Raw genomic sequence first — 21,641 nt, 5'->3', positions numbered from 1 at the left:
GTTTTTGCTAGCTAACGTTTATACTAAGTCAAGAACTTTTCAGTTTCTTGGGCCCTGCCAGCAAGAAGGCTAGAGGGACACAGGAAACTGGGAGGGGACACAGCCAGGACAGCTGACGCAAACTAGCCAAATCGATATTCCATACCATGGGACGTCATGCTGAGTATATAAATTGGGGGAAGAAGGAGGAAGGGGCAACATCCGGCATTACGGCATTTGTCTTCCCAAGTCACCGTTACACGTGCTGGAGCCCAGCTTTCCTGGGCATGGCTGAACACCTGCCTGCCAATGGAATGTAGTAAATGAATTCCTTGTTTGCTTTACTTGTTAAATTGTTCTTATCTCAACTCTCAAGTTTTACATTTCTTTCCAATTCTCCTCCCCATCCCTCTGGGTGAGGGGGAGTGAGCAGGCAGCTGCGTGGTGCTTGGTCACTGGCCAGGGTTAAACCACAACAGTCCTTTTTGGCACCCAATGTGGGGTTCGAAGGGTTGGAGATAACAACAGATTACACTGGAATGTGCTAGATCAAATTTATAGCTGTTATTGCTGTTTAGCTATTAAGGGGCAGGTTTCTGTGCTTACCATGAGGCTTGCTTGCCTTACTGTGTATTAGAGTCTAGTGCTCGTTAGTGGCTGCTTCTTGCTTTTGCCGCTTGCTGCACTGCTGATCGTCTCACCGTGCTGTGCCCAGGAACATTCCGATAACAGCAATGGTAATACGCCTGGGCTGGCAGATAGCCAGGGCATCGCTGCTGTTTCTGTGCTGCTGCACCGGACAGGCTGGAGCTCCAGTGTGAACTCGAGCCAGAAGAACTGTGACCTGTGGATGAGTCCACACGGGAGCAGTATACCCCAAAGCATCTGTGGCCATGAGTAAGTTCATGCCAGAGCAGGCATCTCTCAGAGTGCCTGTGGCCATGGTTATGCCTGTGCTGCAGCAGGTATGCCTCTGAAAGAATTGTGGCCCAAGGACAAGCCCATGCTGGAGGAGTTACACCTCAAAGCATCTGCTGCTGTGGATAAGCCCAAGCTACAGCAGGTACAGCTTGAAGCATCAGTGGCTGTGCATGAGGTCATGCTGGAGCACCTCAAAGCGTGTGGTCAACAGATAAGCCCACAACAGAGCAAGTACAGCCCAGGAGGGGTTGCACCCAGAGGTAAGGCCATGCTGGAGCTGATTTACTTCTGAAGGGACTGTGGCTGTGGGTAAGGCCACACTGGTGCAGGTCAATGGTCATGCCCCATGGATAAGGCCATGTTGGAACAGGTGCACCTCGAAGTGACTGTGGATGAGTAGGATGCAGCAGGTACACCCCTGGAGAGACTGTGGTTCATAGCTGAGGCTCCACCTGGAGCAGGTACAACCTTAAGACTGCAGATAAGCTGGAGCAGGGGCAAGGGGAGGAGTTCATTGCAATGTTAAACCCCACAGGCTGGTCCAAAGGGACAAGGGGTGGAGATTGTAACGGATATACCTCTAAACTGTTGTAACCCATGATCTGAGTTTCATGTTACAGAAATGACTACAGCAGGAACCACCTGAACCATTGGAGGACAAGCCTTACAAGAAGCAGGGCAAGTGCAACAGTGACCCAACCTGAGCTGGCTTTGGTGCCCGATAACTCCATAAAACACACAACCTCTCTTCTCCTGACTGACCACTATAAGAGACTGTGTTCATGGACTAAATGAACTCAACGGACAATTTGTAGACATCTTATAGACATTTTTAAAGGGGTGGTCTATAGACTAGGGGAATGATATCTGTGTATTACATCAGAGGATGGGAAGGGTGATGGTGGTTAATGAGGTTGTATTGGAAAATGTTTCATGACATAAATGGTATGGAATTTGATAAGCCTTTTGACAGGGGAAAAAAATAGGTACTTACGCATGACAGAATATGCATAAAGTAGAGAATGTCCCTTTGCAAATGTCCATCCAGAATTCCAGTAAGAGTTGAACTACAAATACATTCTGTTATTCTGTTAAGTGTTTCATATATGTTGTTAGAAATAAGTTAGAAAGCAGATGAAAAGGTAGTTTATTGATAAAACATTCTCATTACTGCAAAGCACAATGATAGGTAACAAGAAAATGTTCCAGTACTTACTCCTAGAAAGGACAGTACCTCCAGTCAAGGCATTACACTCGAAAAGAGGAAAAATTCCTCTTTCTACTGAAATTGGAATAATTGTCACTTATTTATATGGAAACAGCCAAAACAGAGGCAGGGAAAAGGGTCTGAGAAACGTCTCTATAGAACTGTGATGGAAGCAAATATAAATAAATCTGCGTACACACATGCACACACTCTTATCTCTCAAGTCAGCCACAATAGTCTAATACAATTTGAAAACCAGAAAAGAAATTATTTCAGCAAATCATGCCAAATGAACACTCTGGAAAGAAGTTACTCTCAGAGTTTAAAAACAATACATCATGCCCTAAGGAAAAAAAAAAAAAAAAAAAAAAGAGCGGGAGACACGGAGGGACGGAACTAGTTTCAATGGTTCGCCACCTTCAGTGTTTTCATACGCTATTACATCCTACATAGTTTCACTGGATAAATATGCCTTTTACAGCCCCAGGCAGACCACCCTTCCCCAATACTGAGTCCTGCACTTCCACTTTTCTGAAAATTCCTTGCTTTGGCGAATGCAAGAAAATTTGAACTTACTAAAGGACCTCTGTTAAGAAAGCCAATAAAGGAACATTTCTTTTTAAAGCAGCTTACTTTAATGAATCCAAAATAGGCTATAAATGGGGCCATCTGGTCAAGAAAAAGAAAAAACCTGATGGTACCTTGCTTATATACTTCAGGAGCATCAGCTAGCTACTTTTGCTCACAACATTCCAGGTTTTACCTCACGAGTAAAAATCCTGCATCACTTGGTGTCTTCAAGGAGTTTTGTGTCTTGCCTTAACCTGCCCTAAAATTTTTCATAAAGTGTTCCTCTGTATGACAGGAGAATTAAAAAAGAGAGAAAATGCTACCTCCATTTATAAAGAGGCAGTTTTTTTAAGGTGATATTTCAAACCAAGCACACATTTGTGATCAAAACTCATCTTGCTCTCCTGCACCATGCAGAAAAACTTCCCTCAAAAGCCCACATAAGCTCCACCTTGATGGGAGGAAACACAAATCATCCCTTCAAAAAGAAATCTCTTTTTCCATGCAGTCTGTTCAGTCCCTTCTCCATGCTTTTTGTTCAGGCTCACAACCTAAGGTAAGATCAATGGTCACTGAACTATGCCCATGAAAAGAACAATCCATAAGCAAGGTGATTCCACAAACTGAGGTCTGATGAAGCAACTATCCTCTCTTTCTTTTCAATCTTATAGAAATCTACTCTTTGCCTCTGAACCCCAAAAGTAAACATAATTCAGTTATTTATGTTCCACAGCAGACAACAGCTAGGCAAAACTTCCTTATACGAATGTTTTCCACTAAAAATGCAAATGTAGCTTTAATCCATTAAATAATATACTTTTTTTTTTTTAACAAATAAATTATATAAAAACACTGGAAAAGCAACTTTCAGAATTGTACTACATGTGGAAGTTTTTGCTACTGACATGCAATGGAAAATTTCAAGGAATGCAGGACTTTTCCCAACGCAAGAACCCATTAATGCATGTCCCTCCTACCAGTGGCCTCTGCCTCCCAAGCACACTGCCCATCTCCTAGCTGTCACACCTGGGCTCATTTTATTTGTATAGTACACAGCTCTATTTTTGACTGAAGCACATGGAAATTGCAAAGCAAATTGCCTAAACAATAGAAAATACACACAACAAAGTTCCATAAACACTACTGTCATTGTAAAATGACATTGAAATTAGCATCCAGTTTTTATCATTGTTTTTACTGAAGATCATCTAGATTTATTATGGTGACTACAGTACTAGGGAGTAAAGAAGTTTTTCAGGCTTGCTAATAACTTTTCATTACCAGTGGTATCACATGGTACCACCAACTCATGCAGACTCAATTATTTTTAAATTTGCTAATTACTGCACAGCTTTGATGGGTTCCAAAAGAGTAGTGTCATTTTCCAACACAGCTGCCAACCCTACATAAGTGACTGCAGCACTATTGTTCAGTGCTTTCAAGAAATTTGACAGGAGTGGTGTGGCATGACATGCTGGAATACTGTAAAAAAAAAAGAGCAACTCAGATGTCTGTTAAGTTTAGACTGTATCCTAAGATTCAATATGAATCCTCAAACTTTTCTCTTTGTTTAACACACTTTTCTCATCTCTTCTCCTCTAGGGATGAGCTCTACATACCCCTTCACTAGCTACTGGCAGAAGGGAAGCTACAGCTGTGATTCCCCCAACTGTACAGGGGAGCCAGATACAAGCTACTGAACAAAGAAAGATTAAATATGAAGAATATTTAGAACTGAGCAGTTTCTCTACAGATGGTCTTCCAGTTAGCAATGACACCTTTCATAATTTGTCTGTCAACACCTAGTAATTTCACCTTATCCTAAATTTTTAATCATGGGAGAGTCCAGTATCACACGCATACAATATTGCCAGGTTAGAGTTAATTTCAATTTTCAGTTCCTTTGGAAAAGTAATAAACATACATATAGAGAAAAAATACTTACTCTACTCATAGCCCAATACATTTCAAGAGTGAACATATCTGAAAGCCTTGATCAGAAACTAAAACAGTTTTGAAACCTCATTAAAAGCTTTGAAAGAAAAGGCCCAATCAATTTAAACACCAGACAGCACAGATGCACAAAACTCCTTCAAAAATGCAACTCACATTTCCCACTTAAACCTACATAGAAGAAGATGACAGGGGGAAGGAAGAAGTGTTATCACAAATGACTTACCATATTAACGAAGTATAAAAACTGTTAATGTTTCACTTATTTTCTCTTAGTGAAAACACTAGAAGCATGCCGCTTAACATTTTAATGCACATCTGCTTCTTAGAGTAAGTAGCCTTATAATACTGCTTTTACAGTTCTTGAATACTGTGGGTTGGATTTCAAGAATGTAAAGAGGTTATCACAGAATGCCTGATTTGTAAGGAACACTTACTACTGATCATACGAGACAGGCAATGTATCACACCCCAGGGACTAAAACTGCTTCTCAGAAAGCTATCAGAGATACAGATACTTTCCTTTAACCTTCTTGTACTGCATTCTGTACAGTATCACCACACTGACAGGTAAGCATCTATCACAATTTCTGGATCAAACCAGAAAACAAAACCAAAATACCCCCACCCCACCCCCAAAAACAACAACAGTGGGGGGGACAAGGACATGACAAAGAACTGTCTGGTGTAAGGGAACTGTTTCCAGCAGACACCTGCAGACCTGGCAGCACAAACCATTGCCACCTGGAACACAGAGATCCCAAACTCAGACCCTCATTTAAAGAAGTTTTTTTTCTGTTCAAACAGATCCCCCATTTTCTTCTGAGAATTTCTGTAGATCAAACTGAATAATTTGAACTTTCACACAAATCTTAAAAAAAATAATAAAAATGATCCATTATGAGTTAGGATTGATCATGAGTACATGCTGCCTAAGGCACAAGTTAGAAAGCTACATTAGACTGACACCACTGTAAGAAAACTTGAAAAAAACAGCTCCAAAGGTACACACCACAGATTCTTTGCATCTATTGGTAGCCACGTTATACTTGATGTCCTGTGAAGGTCTCACTTCTCAGAAGGAGGAAGATTAAAAAAAATTTTAAAAGAACCCTAAGAAAGCTCTTTTTGGTAAGCTAACATATGCACAAACTGATGCCTTTATTTTACAAACTCTCTAAATGCCTCTAGGACCAAATCTAGCTCAGGTGCAAAAATATCACGGTGTCTGACATGAAAATATAGGAAGAAAAGGCTATTTTCTTGCAGAGCGATAATCAGATTTTAAGTGTATGTATTTCACTTCCTCTTGGCACTTCATTTGGTAGACATCAGGAAAATGAGCATTCTTCCTTTGTTCTTTGTAAAGATGAAGCAATTCCATTAACTTACTCGCCTTTTACCCTCAAAGCAATTTCTATAGCCCACATGATATACCAAAAGTAATCAGAAATCTTGTATCACCTGCAGATGGACTAGGTGATCAAACTGGTTTTACTTCACTAGTTTATGGCTTCCAACAAACCAAAGCTTTCTTCTTCATAAATGCCATTACGGCCAGACAGGTGAAACACACAGACTTTTGGCAGAAAAGTTTCCAACTATCCTTTTCGTGATCTAAATTTCAGCAATATGGGTCAGAAGAAAGAAGCTAACTCTAACCCTAACTTTCAAATCTCAACTTACCTCTCTGGCCAATCATGACTACTTTAACCACCAATTTGTACCAATTTAAAATGTTTTAGGCAGAAAATTATCAAAATTTACTTCACATTGGGTTTATTTTTATATCTGAGCCAGACAAACATAATTTGAAGACATTAACTTTAACCAAATGTGTTAAAAATATAAACCCTATGTGATGCTGCTGTCACTCTAGAAGACAGCAAGCAGAAGACAAGACACTAGAAAAACTCCTGGAAAAACACAACTGTCCCACAAAACAAACTGAAGATAATTTTCCTCCTCCTCAGCTATCATGTGTTGCTGACCAGGAGAAAAAACCAAAACAAATACAAAACAGTAAAAGCATATCATCACTTGCCAAATGAATATAATAACAGGTTCTGAAATTTAAAAACTCTCAGAAAATTGAGTACTTCTGTCCAAGGCTGTTAAATAGTGAATTATCTGCCATTCACCTTCCCCCACCCACCCACCCCCTTTTGTGGAAGTGTTCTTTTCCTTGCACACATCATCCCTCTTGGTAGAAGTCTGTGCTCCACCACTTCTGTCAAGTACCAGCTGACCTGCATTTATGCCTAAGCTTCATCTGAAGGACTGTAAATTTCCAAGTAGGGTGGTGATATCTTAAAAGCAGAACAAATAACTTCCTTCCACTTCCCCAACCCCAAACTCTTACTGGTTATGCTGAACACTCCAGCTCTGTCTATAGATCTATATCTTTCCTAAAGTTAAGAACACATGCTTCACCTGGAGTATTCTGAAATTTTGATTAAAGTATTAAATAGAAACTGGATTATAAAGCCAATTTGGCTTCCATAGACAAACATAAATTCCTTATCAATAACTTCTAGTTAGGGTTGACCCAAGTTGAATCAGAGTGAAAATCTATAGTGAAAGCGTTTGTAAAATACCAGCTCCAAACCTGTATCCAGTTTTGCAAAAAAGGCTCTTTTCAAGCAAACAAAAATACCCCAACTACCAGGACTGACAATTGCAAACAGCTTTCCCACCTCTCTGTACATCACATGAAATTCACATCACCAAACAGCAGACAGTGTCACAAGGCAGTTACTGAAAAGACATAATGCTTACTAAAGGCAGAGTTACTATCCCTTGTAATACCAGCATGGATGGGCATGGGTCTCTCTTCTTCTGCAGTTTGCCCTTTCTCACTATGACTTCAATGCATCCCTACTTCCTGCATTCTCCTGATGCCCTGAATGCTCCAAAAGGACTTTTTCAAACATAAAAGTAAACCTAAAGCAGAGATTGATCTTACATTATAATCCTTCTAGAATTCCACTTCAAGCAAGGTACACCTTATCAAACAATTAATTTTAACATTCCAGCAATAAGATTTTTTTTCCTTTATGTTCCAATCTGAAGAGAAGAACAAATCCAGTAATAGAACGTCAATGTTAATTTAAAAGGAGATGAAAAATGACTTAATAACATTACAGCAGGATAATGTTCTACAGTAGGTCATGGAGGCATAAAATTTTCAACAATTTCATTCTCATACCACTGTATATTCCCACTAATAGACCTGGGCCCAACTGAAAGATTGTTAATACCTTGCTGCACAAACTTATATAGCAGAAAAAAACCTAACTCTTATAGTCTCAGTTTCCCTAATCAGCAGTAAAACTGGGAAGAGAGGCAGGAAGCCTCCTACTCGCTTTCCCTTGAGCAAAAGGCAGAAAATGAGCTGCAGTTAATATAGAGTTGAATTTCGTGGTTAATTCTCTATTTAATAAATGATACTAAATATTACCATAGAAAGGCTTTAGCAAATAAAGTTGTACCTAGAAAGCCAGAACAGCACAGGTCAAAAAAAGTCACAACAGTAATTTGCTACTAGTTTCACTCAACCTTGCTCCATCTGGAAGCTGCAGTGCAGTCAAAACACAGGAAACTTTCCCTTTGATAACCCACTTATGCAGGAATCAGTGTTTTGTAACGGTGCCCACATCCTTAATAGAACACAGCCTTTTGCTGTATGCAATATGAGGCACAGTTCAAAAAGGCAAATGTTTTCTAATACAAGGCAGAGGGGAAAAAAAAAAAAAAGTTTTGGACACAGCAAATGCTACTGTAACTTCTCCCCCCAACCACCCCTTAGCCTTACACAGAACGCGGAATCAGGGAGGGCAGAAGGTGACCCAGACATACACTAAGCTGCATGCTAAAGGGCTTCCACTGACAGTCTAAAAGCTGAAGAACATCAAATTCCTTTTGGCTAAGCAAAAAGGAAGGCTGGGTAGAAACCAGCAAACATCTCAGCTCTTGCAGTCAGATGCTTATACGGGTTCTACAGCTACTCTGCCTCAGACTTAGTGGAAAATGCAGAACAGAACACAGGATTTCTTCACGTGCTCAGTAACACCATCCCACACTCGCTTACACCTTTCTGCAATTTTCAGGTCCTGATTTCCTTAGAATTTCAGTAGCAAAGGAGAAATGGAAAAAATTGGTTCTAACCTGGCAGCTCTAGAATGAATTGTCAGATTTAAAACTTAGTAAATGTTAAGCTAACCCTGTTTCACAAAAGACTGATTTAAACCAAAATGTTTTATGAATCTGTGATCAAGTTTAAAGACTGATTCTCAGTCCTGTTCACGTTTAAACATGAAATTTAGCACTTTTTGTTAACTAAAAAAACCTAAAGAACATCCACATGCATTTACAATATAATTAAGCTTAGTATTTGTCCTGTCTTGTTGGACATTTCTTGTTTGCTAGCTTATTTGTCCATTCATAGTGTAGGAACACATCTGAATGCCACCTGGAATTTAATAGAAAGTTCACAAATACAGGAACTTAAAATTTATTATGTGGTGAAATATGAAGTTACCTCAAATGATTTGTATTTGGGTTTTTTGTTGCGTGGGGTTTTTTTGGTTTTTTGTTGGTTTTGTTTTGTTTGTTTTTAAATTTAAGACATGCTTGGTATTTATTTAGAGGTGCTGCTACTGCTGGTAAAAATGACTGCTTCAGACTGTCACATCCAGCAGGATATTCCTTCCCAATGCCTCTGTTTACAGATTAAAGCAAAAAGGTCAGGAAGATAACTGTCATTCCTACTGTTTCACAATTCTATGTTAATCACTAAAATAATTAAAAGAAACCAAAATTTAAAAAACTGTTCCTCTGCACTTCCAGAAGAGGTTATTCTAACTAGAGACAGTTTAGTATTTCCATACAAGTGCTTAGCCAGTGACTTCTATGACTTCATGCCTCATCTGCTCCTTTGCAGCACCTAGCAGGTAAAAGCTAGCTGATCCAAACAAACGTACGTGGGGTTAGGCACATCTGAGGTCTTTCAGTTTCTAAAGGATTATTTTGATTAGGAATGTGACAAGTTAAAAAGAGTTCTAAGAAGTGAAGTAACTTTACAATGGGAAATATTTAACATACAATTCAGAGTAAAAAGTTACTTCAGAATGTTTACATGAAATATACAGCATATATCTTAAGAGAATGTATATACTTATAAAAATACAGATTGTGTGTTTACATTTATACAAACATAGACCAACATTTTAGCTTGGTTCCCCACTAAATATGTATGCGCACAAGAAATATGGTCCAGATTAAGAGATCTTTACTTTATTCCTGACACTCACAGAACACCACCATAGGGAAGAGAAACTGATAAAGAACTTCAGTATTTTTCTACACACAAAAGAGAATTATTTAAAAACCTATGTGGACAAGAGTGTTTAATCTGGCACAACTCAAGTATAGTCTAAGAAGATGTAAGACTTCTGCTTGGTAACAGAAGCCTTGAAATGCCACCATCACACCCCTTTATATGGGTAATGTAAAGTACCCTTTATATGGGTAAATATATTAAAAATCTGTTCCAAATTTTGAAACATTGAGAATCACTTTTTTTCATAACTCTTACATAAAATCCGTGAAATTGATTCCGATCAATTTTACTAAACTGCAGAAAGGGTTACAAACTGTTCTTGTTCTTCACAGAAATAATCTTCAATTTGAATTTATAGAAATGATGTGTCCACGTATCAGCAAGATTATCTGCTTAACGTTTTTTTTTTTAAAGCAGCCAGACTCTCATTTGAGTACCTTGGTAAGCCTAACTATAGAACAAGCTGCCATAATAGTATATGTGGTTTAGTACTTCATTTTCTGAAGTCTCCTAAAAAGGAGATACTCTCAAGTCCTGACAACATCTTCAGAAGTCAAAAGCGAGTGAGCCGTAAGTTTCCCTTCCCTGTCAGTTAAAGCATGGTTTAATTTCTCAGGCTCAGGTGTGTGTATGGAAAGCATCACAACTGACTATTCATTCTCTCTCTACAGGGAGTTATTGGACCTGGCTGTGTGGAAGAGAAAACAGTTTCAAGTTAAAAACAAAACAATTACTTCTACTCTCCTGTAAATGGACATTCTGTACTTTGTTACCATACCTACATAAAAGCCCCAATAAAAAAATCTTAGAATTCCTTTCACCATTTACTAGGGCATGGTCAGCAGAACACAGAGCTGCTTACAATGTCCGATATTTATGCAGTACTAACTCACAGTAAATATCTTATAAATCAAGAGCAAAATAGCTTTCGTTCTGTCAAAAAGAGTTCAAGTGAGAACAAATACACGCAATCTGACCTTTACATCAAAAAAGCTCTTTTGGTTACCACCAAGAAAAACAGGTTGTGTTACAAAAGCTTCCAGTGCTCTTCATTTCTAAGGCTGTTTGATGAATATTCCTATATATTTATCCCAACTGAGGCACACACACCAAGACCCTTTCAAAGAAAGAAAGAAAGACAGACAGACAGAAAGAAAAGAAAAGAAAAAAGAAAATGGACTGAAATGCACTGGAGGACCTACTGCTCCCCACAGCTACCATATATATTGACTCAGGGAACACAGCCAGCCATCTTGAATTTGGTTTCAGAGACACACTTTTCAGTTCAGTTGTTCACAGATTCAAGAGCCCAATTAGAAGAATTAAAAAAAAGATATTCACATTGGAACCCATCCAGTTTCCTCTGACTAGCAGCAATCATGCAGCAGCTATAACTATAACTTTCATGTGCTGCTTATCAAAAGAAGTGACTGCCACATCTATATTAAATTAAACCCTTACAGTTAAAAGAAAAAAAAGTTTTCACTTACAGAATTATTTTAACTCTTTTAAAATAATAATTACAGACACTAACAGCAATGGTGCAGAATAAAGACTAATATTTCAGGTATTTCTAAACATTAACTTACCTTTGTCAACTGGGGAGACATCCACATACATTAAATACTTCTGCATTTCTAGGATTATTTATATCTATCACAATTTTCTCTAAATACTAGTGAGTCTCAAAAAAAAAAAAAAAAAAAAAAAAAAAAAAAAAAAGAGCCAGCATTGTAAAATCTAGCTTTTAAATTGCTGCTCAAAGCTCTTCAGCAGACAGCAGTTCCGCTGAGGACTTGAAGAGGTGCATGGACTTTGCTGAGGCACAGAAAATGCCATGGTGAAAGACTGCACTCACCCACAGTAGGACCAGCTTTCTATGTCTTCACATATTGCAGGGCAGGATATGTCAGAGGTGAATGAAAGCTCATCTATTAAGGGCAGTAACACTATACTAAACATTGCTAAAACACAATGGCAGACAGCACAATATATTTTATTTTCAGTCTAGAAATGAGCCAGACTCTGGTATTTACCTCCACTGACACTATCTAAAGCATTGGAGGAGTCTTTTTTCCTACTCTGAAGAAAAAAAACAGACAGAAGGGAAAAAATCACCGTGCTTAGTTAAGAGGGCGAAGCCTGTAACTTGTACAATTACCAATTAAGAAATGCGTCTTTTATTGCTGATTTCACTCACTGCAAACTTCACCTCAGATAAATTAACTGGAAGCAAATGAATACCAAGTCCACTTTAAGCAACCTAGACGCATTTGATATACATAACACTTTTGGTCATTTCTAATGCTTATAACCCCCTCGCCAGAGGCACCTATCGGCTGTTTGTACTTACTCTCCATTTATACGGGAACTTTCCCACAAAGCTGGGCAGAAACGCCCCAATCCCAAAATAGAAAAGCTCCTGTTATTTAGGAACTGAGATCAAATAAAAATGCTACCAATTTTGTTGAATTGCTAATGTATATAAATATATATAAATACGAAACAAAGTTTAGAAAGTTCCACTGTTTCTTCCTTACACACTGAGTTCATTAACCTTGTTCATCATGAAATTTATGTGTTCACTTATTCAGTGCTGTGGGTAACATTAGCATTTAAAAATACACAAAGCAGTCTCCTTCCAAATTCACCCCATGAGAAGTCTTAATGCAAAGGAGAGAAAAAAGTGTTGCAGTGTGCTCTGAAGACCATTACCAGAGCTACTTTGCTCTCCTCTTGCTGCAACAAGAAAAGAGCAGTCTCTGAAGGTGGACTCTGTAGAAGACTATGACTAGGCTGCTTGTTCAGCTTCAGCACTTATGATCAGAAGTGAGACAAGAGCATTTGGGTCCAATCTGTGACCTGATTACAGCCCAGCAGCTCAGAGTCAACACTCCTGACTCATGGTTTTCAAATTCTTTGGCTGAGTAACATTCACAGTTCCACATAGCAGAATTTATTTATACCAGAGGGATGGGGAGGTGGCATCGCAGGATGGCCAGGTCCTACACTAAGCTCAAAATGTCAAGCAGTCTGAAACCAGTAAGTGTCTGTACTAATATTTTTATTTTTTACACTTGTGATCTCACCTCTTTATCTGATTTTAAATTATTTTCATAATGCATGCAAACAATCATAGAAATTCACCTTTAGAGGACCCTTAACTTGCTAATTGAGTAGAATGAAAGATGTTCAAAACATATGATGAGAACTTTACCCACTGTCTTTACCACAGAATTCCTACATGACTTCTCTAAGTTCCTACTACTACTATTTATTTTCAGGATGTTCAAATAGGTAATCTTGGGTTCCCACTAGCAGAAGCGTTCAATACCCCTGCAGTTCCATAAAGGTAGGGAGACCTGTGAATTCATCATTTAAAGCATCATAAAATTATATGCATTGGGGGAGAGAGATTAAGAAAGAACTATCGTCCCAAGGCTTTGCAAAGTTGATATCCAGTATCTGCGAATGTTAGATAAGAATCTGAAGCACAGATGTCAATGTATAGTGAACAAGAATATCACCACCTTGATTCACAGAAATATCAAGATGGTAAATTATTTTCTTAACGTACTGGGGGGCTAATTAGTTCTCTAAAGAAATTCTATAAAGAAAATAATTATTGTCTGTTCAGGTCAATGTGCAAATGCTGTAGGAAGACGATATAGGTCATGACAATGTCTTATATTGCCTCCTATTCAGTACAATAAATGAGAGTACGATTCTGTGGAAACATCTTTATAGTGTTGCAATTAAAAATATGTACTTTATTTCTTACTTAATTGCAAGAGCAGTTATTCATTAGAAATACTAGCACCCATGGTGCACACAGAACCCGCAGTGTCTTCATATCAGGACAGGGTATCTGTTTAAAGGAGACATTTTCAGCAAACATAGCTTACCTAGATGATATTTAATGACCTGTGATCTAAACCAGATCAGGCCAGTAATCTTACACTTTCCTGTACCCTTTGCTCCTTTTACTGTAATTAAAAGACAGTTATAATGCATACACACAGAATGGATTAATTATTATGGCACTGTAACCTGTCTTGTCATTTCCTAAACCTTCAGTCAACAATCTATGCTTCCTGCAAAGGAAGGGAACAAAATCTTGCACACTCTGTTACTAGACATGCAGTTACTTTGGTTAACTTTTCAAGGCAGGCCTTATCTACAGTACTGCAGGCTTTGTGATCTCCAGCATAAGATTTGCCCCCTCTCCCCCCCACCCCCAACCCCCTCCATTACAGAGATTCATCTACTCACAATTAAGGTTAAAGACAGATTCCTGCTGGAAACTATTCTAAGCTACTAGTATTCTCCCTGACTCATAATTAAGTGATATTTTAATGTGAACAACAATAGCAAATTTTATCTAAAGGGGAATTTCTGTCCCCCCACCCACCCCACCCCCGAAGTGTGCAAATTAGTCAAACAGTTTAAATGTTAACATAAAAATTCCCTCTCATTCAAGGTAAAATACTAACTTCTGTATCTTATGAGAGTAATACTTTTCACTTTCCATCTAATTAATACTACATGTAAACTCATTCATAGGCAATAGTTTGGGATTATTTTTTTTAAAAAAGGTAAAGTTATAGTTGTATTGACTAAATCTGCATGAGCAGTTTGCCCTCTGGTGACTAACTTTGTGAGAACATATAGGATTTGTAATAGATCTATGAAGACTGGTAAGAATAAAGAATGACTGGAATGTTTGCAGATTCCCCAAAAAACAGCATTAAGGGATTTAAAAGACATGGTATGCATTAATTTCAATAGTGCAGTGTGATTTCATTCAAATTAAGAAAAACAAACTGAACAAAAGATAAGTGTGAAGAAAATGAAGAACCGAACTGCAACTGTAGAACAGCCACATATGGGAAAGAAGAGAACTGAAATACCAGAATTTTGCCTAAAACTTATGAGGGCTAAGACAAAAGAAAGAAGCAAAAGGTCCCTCACAGCATCCACTACTGAAGGCTATAAAAGGCAAGTCCAAAATCAGCTTTTCACCATAGCGAGGGCTCGATAGCCAGAGCTCCTTGTTGTCTGTGTTGCACAAAGGTTATGTTGGCCAGACTACTTGGACGTGCATCTTGGGGCTTGTGACTATATGGGTGTGAAAATAAAAATAGACAAAATCAACTTAAATACAGATTTTGTGAAATAAAACTGTCTTCTTCCTCCATAAGATCTGACACTAATTTGTTACTCTAATTTCCTGCACTAACACTATGCTAGTGTTGGGGGGTGAGGGTAGGGTATCAATCTCCTATACATATAACCAGAGGATCAAGCTTCTATCCCAGAGTCTGGGCAATTTACTCAGCCTGAGAGCCTTGACTGCCATTGAAGACAGACAAATTGTAATTTACTCCAATATGTGCTAATGGCATGCTTACTTCAAGCTGACTTGGAAAATACAGATGTTGTTTCTCAAAATGATCTTTTGTTTCCCAAGAAAGGGCTCTAGATTTACCTCAGCTCCTTAGATGACCATTGCTACTGTACTGAACATCATACATATTTTACCTTCACAAACATTCCAGTGAAGTAGGGAAATACCATCTCCGAGTAACCGATGAGGAACAGAAATGGAAGACAAAAAAAGTGACTTATCTAGCATCACAAAGAAATGCTCATTGACTGTGAAAACAAAATTGAGTCTCGAGTTCCTAGCTAGCTGTCTAGCTGCTAGATCACATTCCTTTCATATAAAATCGATAGACAATTGAAAAGTCATTAGTTACATTTTTTTTCTATTATCAGATCACATTTGTCGTATTCACCTGCTTACCTAACAGCTTATATCACCTTAGCAGTTATTCTTCCCTTACATCCCGCTGCTGAACTAAAAGGTTTTCCCAAGGGAGGTTTCTCTTGGTCTTGCCTTGGTTGTGTGTGCAAGGATTGTTGAAATGTTGTCTGAGTCAGTCACCACAACTGTTTGCCTAAATTCTTTCTCAGTGTCCTTAGCTGAAAGGTGATGGTGGACAGTAACTTCTTCCCTTTGAAGACGAACAAGCATGTAAAACATCCAAGTGAGAGTGTGGAGAGAGGAAAGGCATTGTTGGGGCTGGAATAGAAGGAAAATGCTAAAGTAGAGTTAGCTTCTAAAATTATTGCTGTGTCTTGCTTGAATTCACCAGGAAATTTAGTTAGCATAAAGATCAGCAGAATGCTGGATAATTTCTGTAACAATCACAAATATTGATGGTCACAGAGGCACACTTCCACAGCTAACTAAAAATGGTAGAATAACAATGAGCCCTTCCTCACGGTCACCTAGCACATAAACTTCATGCTTTTATTTAATAAGTGTTGCTTCTAGATGCTTCCCATGTAAAATACATTTTGCCACTAGTTCTTCTACCACCCGGCACTCTTACTGTCCTACCTCAGCCTCCTGGGTAGCAGTACAAGGGGAAAAGAAAAAGGTTAGCTGCTAGTCCTGCACAATTTTCATTGTGGCGTTAGCGATTAGAATCCTAGAAAACATGCGGTCAGCTCAAGAGAGATCCTTGTGCATTCCTAAATACTCTGCATGCAGTACTGCATAATACATCTCCAATGACAAACTAAATTTTATTTGCAAGATGAAATACGAACCTGCATCATGTATCTCAAAGGAATGAGTTCAATGTTTCTAAAATGTGCTCACTGATACTGACCTCTCTTCTCAGAGAGAAAGAGTTAAAATATCCTCTTTTATTCCCCAAAGGCTGCCGGTCCCACACAGAGGTGCCATGTTTTATTTAAAACATGCTCTCTCTCAGTAACCACTTGTTCTAATTGGCAAGGCAAGGCTGGGTCCCCAAAGCACACAGCTCGTTACATTCAGTTTGGATTACAAAAACACGATGAAACAAACTGCATCGAAATGTACAAATTAACAACTCAGGAGTGCACGACACGGACATGGAATTAGATTGTAATATGGAACAAACTCCACAGGGAGGCTAAGGAACAAATCACTAGTGTCTCCATAAACTACAGAAGGTTTCCAAACGAGCAAATACATAGAACACAGACTTTTCTATAAATCAAGCAAATGGCTAAATGGGGAAAAAAGAAAAACATTCCTTCTCCTATCTTATGCACACATTTATAGGAGAATGGAGTTACAAAAAAGTTTAATAAATGAAGCCTATGGGTTGCACATTTCAAATAGGTAACTATGCTTTCATGCTGGCAATGTGCAAACATCATGGTAATCAAGTCATATTTATAAACATATTTTTTTTACATCATCAGAGAGCCTATACACAAGAGACTAAATTACAGCTGGTGTTTCAACGAGTCATTTGGAAAGGTTATGAGTTATAAGGTGAACAAGATAGTAACAAAATAGAAAGAAACTGGCTTTACCATAAAGAAGAAAACAGAGCAATGAAAAACTAAAAATAATCAAGTCTGAGACAAAAAAGGGCTGAGCTCTTTGTGTGTGGATCAGTCTGTAAAATGGGACTGGCAGTCCCCTGAGATAAGAAAAAGAAAACACATGGAAAATATCAGTGTTGTCTTGTTAAGACAGAGGAAAAAAGTACATCAGGACTTTTTGGCAATCTTTTCAGGTACCCAGTATGGAGAAGCAGTCTTATTTTTGTTTGAGTGTAATTCATATTTTTAACAAATGAGCCCCAGACCACTAGACTATGAATTTAGCAAGATGCAATCCAATGAAACTGCCATTAATGTCCCACAGGGTAGTTTGTTGATAGGTTTGACTGTAAAATGTTAAAGTTCTTAATTAAGAAGGCATTCCATTCTCCTAGACTCTGTTGGTGAAAAGACATTTTCAAATGTGACTAGAAAAAGCCCTAGTAAGTTGAAGCTAGTAGTAGTCAGAAACAAAAAACTGTCCTACCTCAATATACAACATTTGAGTGCCAGCTGTGAAAGAAATTCTCTTTCTTCCACTAACAACTGTACAAAAAAAAAAATACTTCATGGGTCTGTCCTCCACCAGTGCTTGCCGCTTCCCACTATTTTATAAGGGGGAAGACAAAGGAGGAGATAAAGAAGAAAATAATTGAGCAGATCAAACCAGCAGCTGAGCAATTGGCCCTGTCCACACTCTACATTGCTCTGCTGTGCATACAACGCCTTTACACAGCCAGGTCCCAGGCAGGTGAGGGTTGTGTCTTCTATACAGCATCTGGAACGTCTTTCTACATAACGCATAGCAAAATCATATTGGTGTTGCCACAAAGCACTCCACAACTTCCATGCCACGATAGTATAGACAGAAGAAAAGCGGGCCCCTCAGTATTATACTAGCCTCCTTCACAATTGTTCTCTTAAATTCTGCACACTCCAGCAAACCTAGAAAGCTTCAGGTGTCCTTCTCTCCCATATTTCCAGTTCTTCTGTATATACTGAGTACTAGCAACATGTAGCGTAACTATGCTGCATAATTTCGTTGACGGTACTATTTTTGACAGAAGAAAAACAATTAGTCCTAAGCTTAGATAATACAACTATGCTTGAATAAACTCATTTTCTATTAATTTGTATTTCCTCTCCAAACCTTTAAGACACGTTAGGGGAAAAGGAGTCAACTAAATACATATAAATCCTTTTCCAATCCTTCCATAAAATATTGCCCTCTTCTAACAACCCAAACAGAGCTATTACTCAGCTCTTTACATTTTTCTTTAAAGCCACAGAATAATGCATACTAACAGAGTAAAGAGAATTTTTGGGGTCAGCAGTGCAAATCAAGCTTACAGATAAGTAAGATAAGTCAAAATAAAGTAATTTATCCAATTATTTTTCTTGATTCCATTTCATGGTGATTGTCTTTCTCCAACTTAGCATACATCTCAAGTTTATCAATTATGATAAGACATCCTTTCCCTGCCAGCCTTCCACTTACAAAAATTATTTAGGCATAGAGTTAAAGAAATTAAACGTATACCGAACAATATCTGTGTTTATATCTGGAATGTTATAGTTCTTTATTAGTAATTACTCTAGAAATTAGAAATATCTTTGTTACCACTGTAACCAGCTATACAATTTTCCAAGAATTATTTATCTGCAAGCCTGACTGTGTATTAGAAGTTGAAGATGAAGCTTCCCTACTTTCAAGTGCTAGCCAGTCAGTCCTGGTCTTTGTACCAAGCAGCCCATGTACTTCAAAATACAAAGACAGACATGAATACAGCAACAAATTCTAGCTTAATGAAGCAACAAATTGAGGCACCAGTTTCCATCAGGAGCCAACAAAGGGAATACTATACTGAAAAAGAAACATTTTGTGTACAGATTAGTCCTTAGTACTGTTTTCAAACTTCTGAAAATGCCTGCTGCTTTTTCAGCAAAGTACTAAGACGTGGAGCCACATAAGAAATTACAAGGATATGGAAAATGCAAACATAACATATTTAATCATTCCTTCAGGAACGAAAACTTTATGAAGCAGGGCTGAATAAAGCATAATTTGTCACGTGTCATACAACAGGATACAGCAAAGACAACAAAATATGAACTAGCAACATGCAAGATGGACCTGTTGAAAAGGTTTCCAGTAAGCAAGCTGAAAGCTTGCCCGAAGATCAAGTTAACAGTTGATTAACAGCAAAATCTCTTTAGGCAGGAATGCTGATTTTTGCCACCTCATGCTTACAGTAGGTGTTATTACTGCCACTGAAGTCAGCATTCTAAATAGCTCCTAGGATTTACAAAGCCTGAGAGAAGGGGAAATTGTGTTACTCAAGTGACTCTGAGTCACATAAAACCCCCAATTCTGTGAATTCCAAAAACTGTGCATGGCTTAGGCATGACAAAATAAAGGTCTGCTCAACAAAGCAGAAGTGTTAAGATGCACAAAAACATGAAATAACTCTACAGTCAGACATCTGAGTGAATTCAAGAAACAGAAAGAATAGCGAGTAATTCTATAATCAGATGTTATGTAGAAGACTGTCTATTTTTCTCCCTCTTATGAGATCTTTCAAATTCAGGAGAATAAAAGATACTATTGAAGTTCTAAAATTTCATAATCTGGCATAGAGCTGAGTGTAAATATTGAAAATACATACATGGTTCCAGCAATACTGATTTCCTACTTGATAGATGAAGATTAAAAAATCCATATTTTTTACCCATCAAGATACCAGTATGTAAAAAAAATGTGTTTGATTTCAAACTAAAACTAAAAATAAACTAAAAGTCAAGGCCCCTAAAACTCAGAGAATTCTTGGGTTAAATGGTTTAAGTATTTTCTCAATGCTAATCTAGCACTTCACAGAACATCATTGTAAATATTGCATATCTGGATTAAGAAAAGAAATGGACATCTACCTCTAGAAGTTTCAATTACACCTTCAGACAGAAGGGCTATAAAATTGATTCACAAAACCATGAATACGCATTTTGTCTTTTTCCAGTTTTCCAAGTGCACCTCTCCACCAAACCATCTAGTACGGCACTTACCTTCAGCTTCACATACTATCAAACAAGCTGAAATCCACTTCCCGCACCTCTCTTTCCAATGCTGATAGCACCGTAAGACAAATTAAACTTTCTAATCTAAGAATCAAACGGATTAAAGGCAGACAGCATTTTTTGGGTGATTTAAATAGAAAGTCTAGTTTTACTATTTTCTGTATTTAAGTAATTGTTCTTACTCTGTATTAGTTTGTTCTGTGACTGTTCACAAAGGTTCCAATTAAAATTGAGTTTTTGAAGTACCAACTGTTGTTTCTATGAATGTAGAATTCCTGCCTGAAAGAGCCTACTTTGTAAAAGTGGCTTTTCAAAGTACTCAATGTCCCTACCTGAAGATGATATTAAAGCTTCCATAAACCTAACAGCAGCAAAGACAGATTAATAAAGAGTACTTTTGAAAAATTTCACTTACCACTGTCCTGCATTTTAATCATTCAGATTTCACAGTTCACCATATTGAAAGAGAGGTTGCAGTATTAGAAAAAGATGTGGTGTCACCAAGGGAGATACTCTAGCTGTAATTTGCCTTTTTGCATTTACCAGCCTATGCTCTGATTTTTTAAAAAAATACCGACACTTTATTGCATTTGTATTCTGGATGTGCAGGAAGTCTGAAACAACTATGCCTTAACTATCTGAAGAGAAAATTTATTTGAAGCAATTTAATATGTAGGATTATACTTGTACTGTATCAGGAGACTGAGGCATTGATAGCACATGGTCAGCACTGGAGACAATGTTGTGAAGTACAATTAACTTGGAATTATTTCAGAGAGGCTCTTGAACTTTTCAGAGTTCACTGATTCTACAGGTCTTAAATGAAACAAAGTGGGTATTCCTTCTTGGAATAGGCAGATGGGGCAAAGGGGAGGCAAAGCAGGCCGAAGACGACTGCTAACTTCAAGTTCCTCTCCAGTATTTATCAACCTTCATGTGCAAGCCAAGAACTATTCTGCGGCAAATGAACAGATCTGTGGCTGTAGAGAAGAGCTCAGTGAACCTCCTAGACCTAGGTCGAATTATTGGGCTTTTCTAGGCAAAGGGTTGCATGTATCTGTGCAGTATTCAGCTCATTCTTACCGTAGAAAGCTGAACAACTTAGTCTCTATTATAACCTGTGAAAAGTATTTCTGTAGAAAAAGTACAAAGATAGTCAAAACAAGGAATTCCAGTCTCCCTGCTACATAATCTGGTTGCTTTTGCTGT

The 21,641-nt window shown here is 38.0% G+C and overlaps 1 protein-coding gene across 4 annotated transcripts in view; it reads right to left on the bottom strand.

The window, feature by feature from the left end:
• Positions 1-21,641, bottom strand: part of ZFAND3 (zinc finger AN1-type containing 3) — a 152,056-nt gene that overhangs the window by 92,671 nt on the left and 37,744 nt on the right. The window lies entirely within an intron of this gene.

Source organism: Falco naumanni, chromosome 12 (assembly GCF_017639655.2).
Source record: "Falco naumanni isolate bFalNau1 chromosome 12, bFalNau1.pat, whole genome shotgun sequence".
Taxonomy (NCBI): Eukaryota; Metazoa; Chordata; class Aves; order Falconiformes; family Falconidae; genus Falco; species Falco naumanni.
This window is presented reverse-complemented; position numbering and strand designations above follow the sequence as displayed.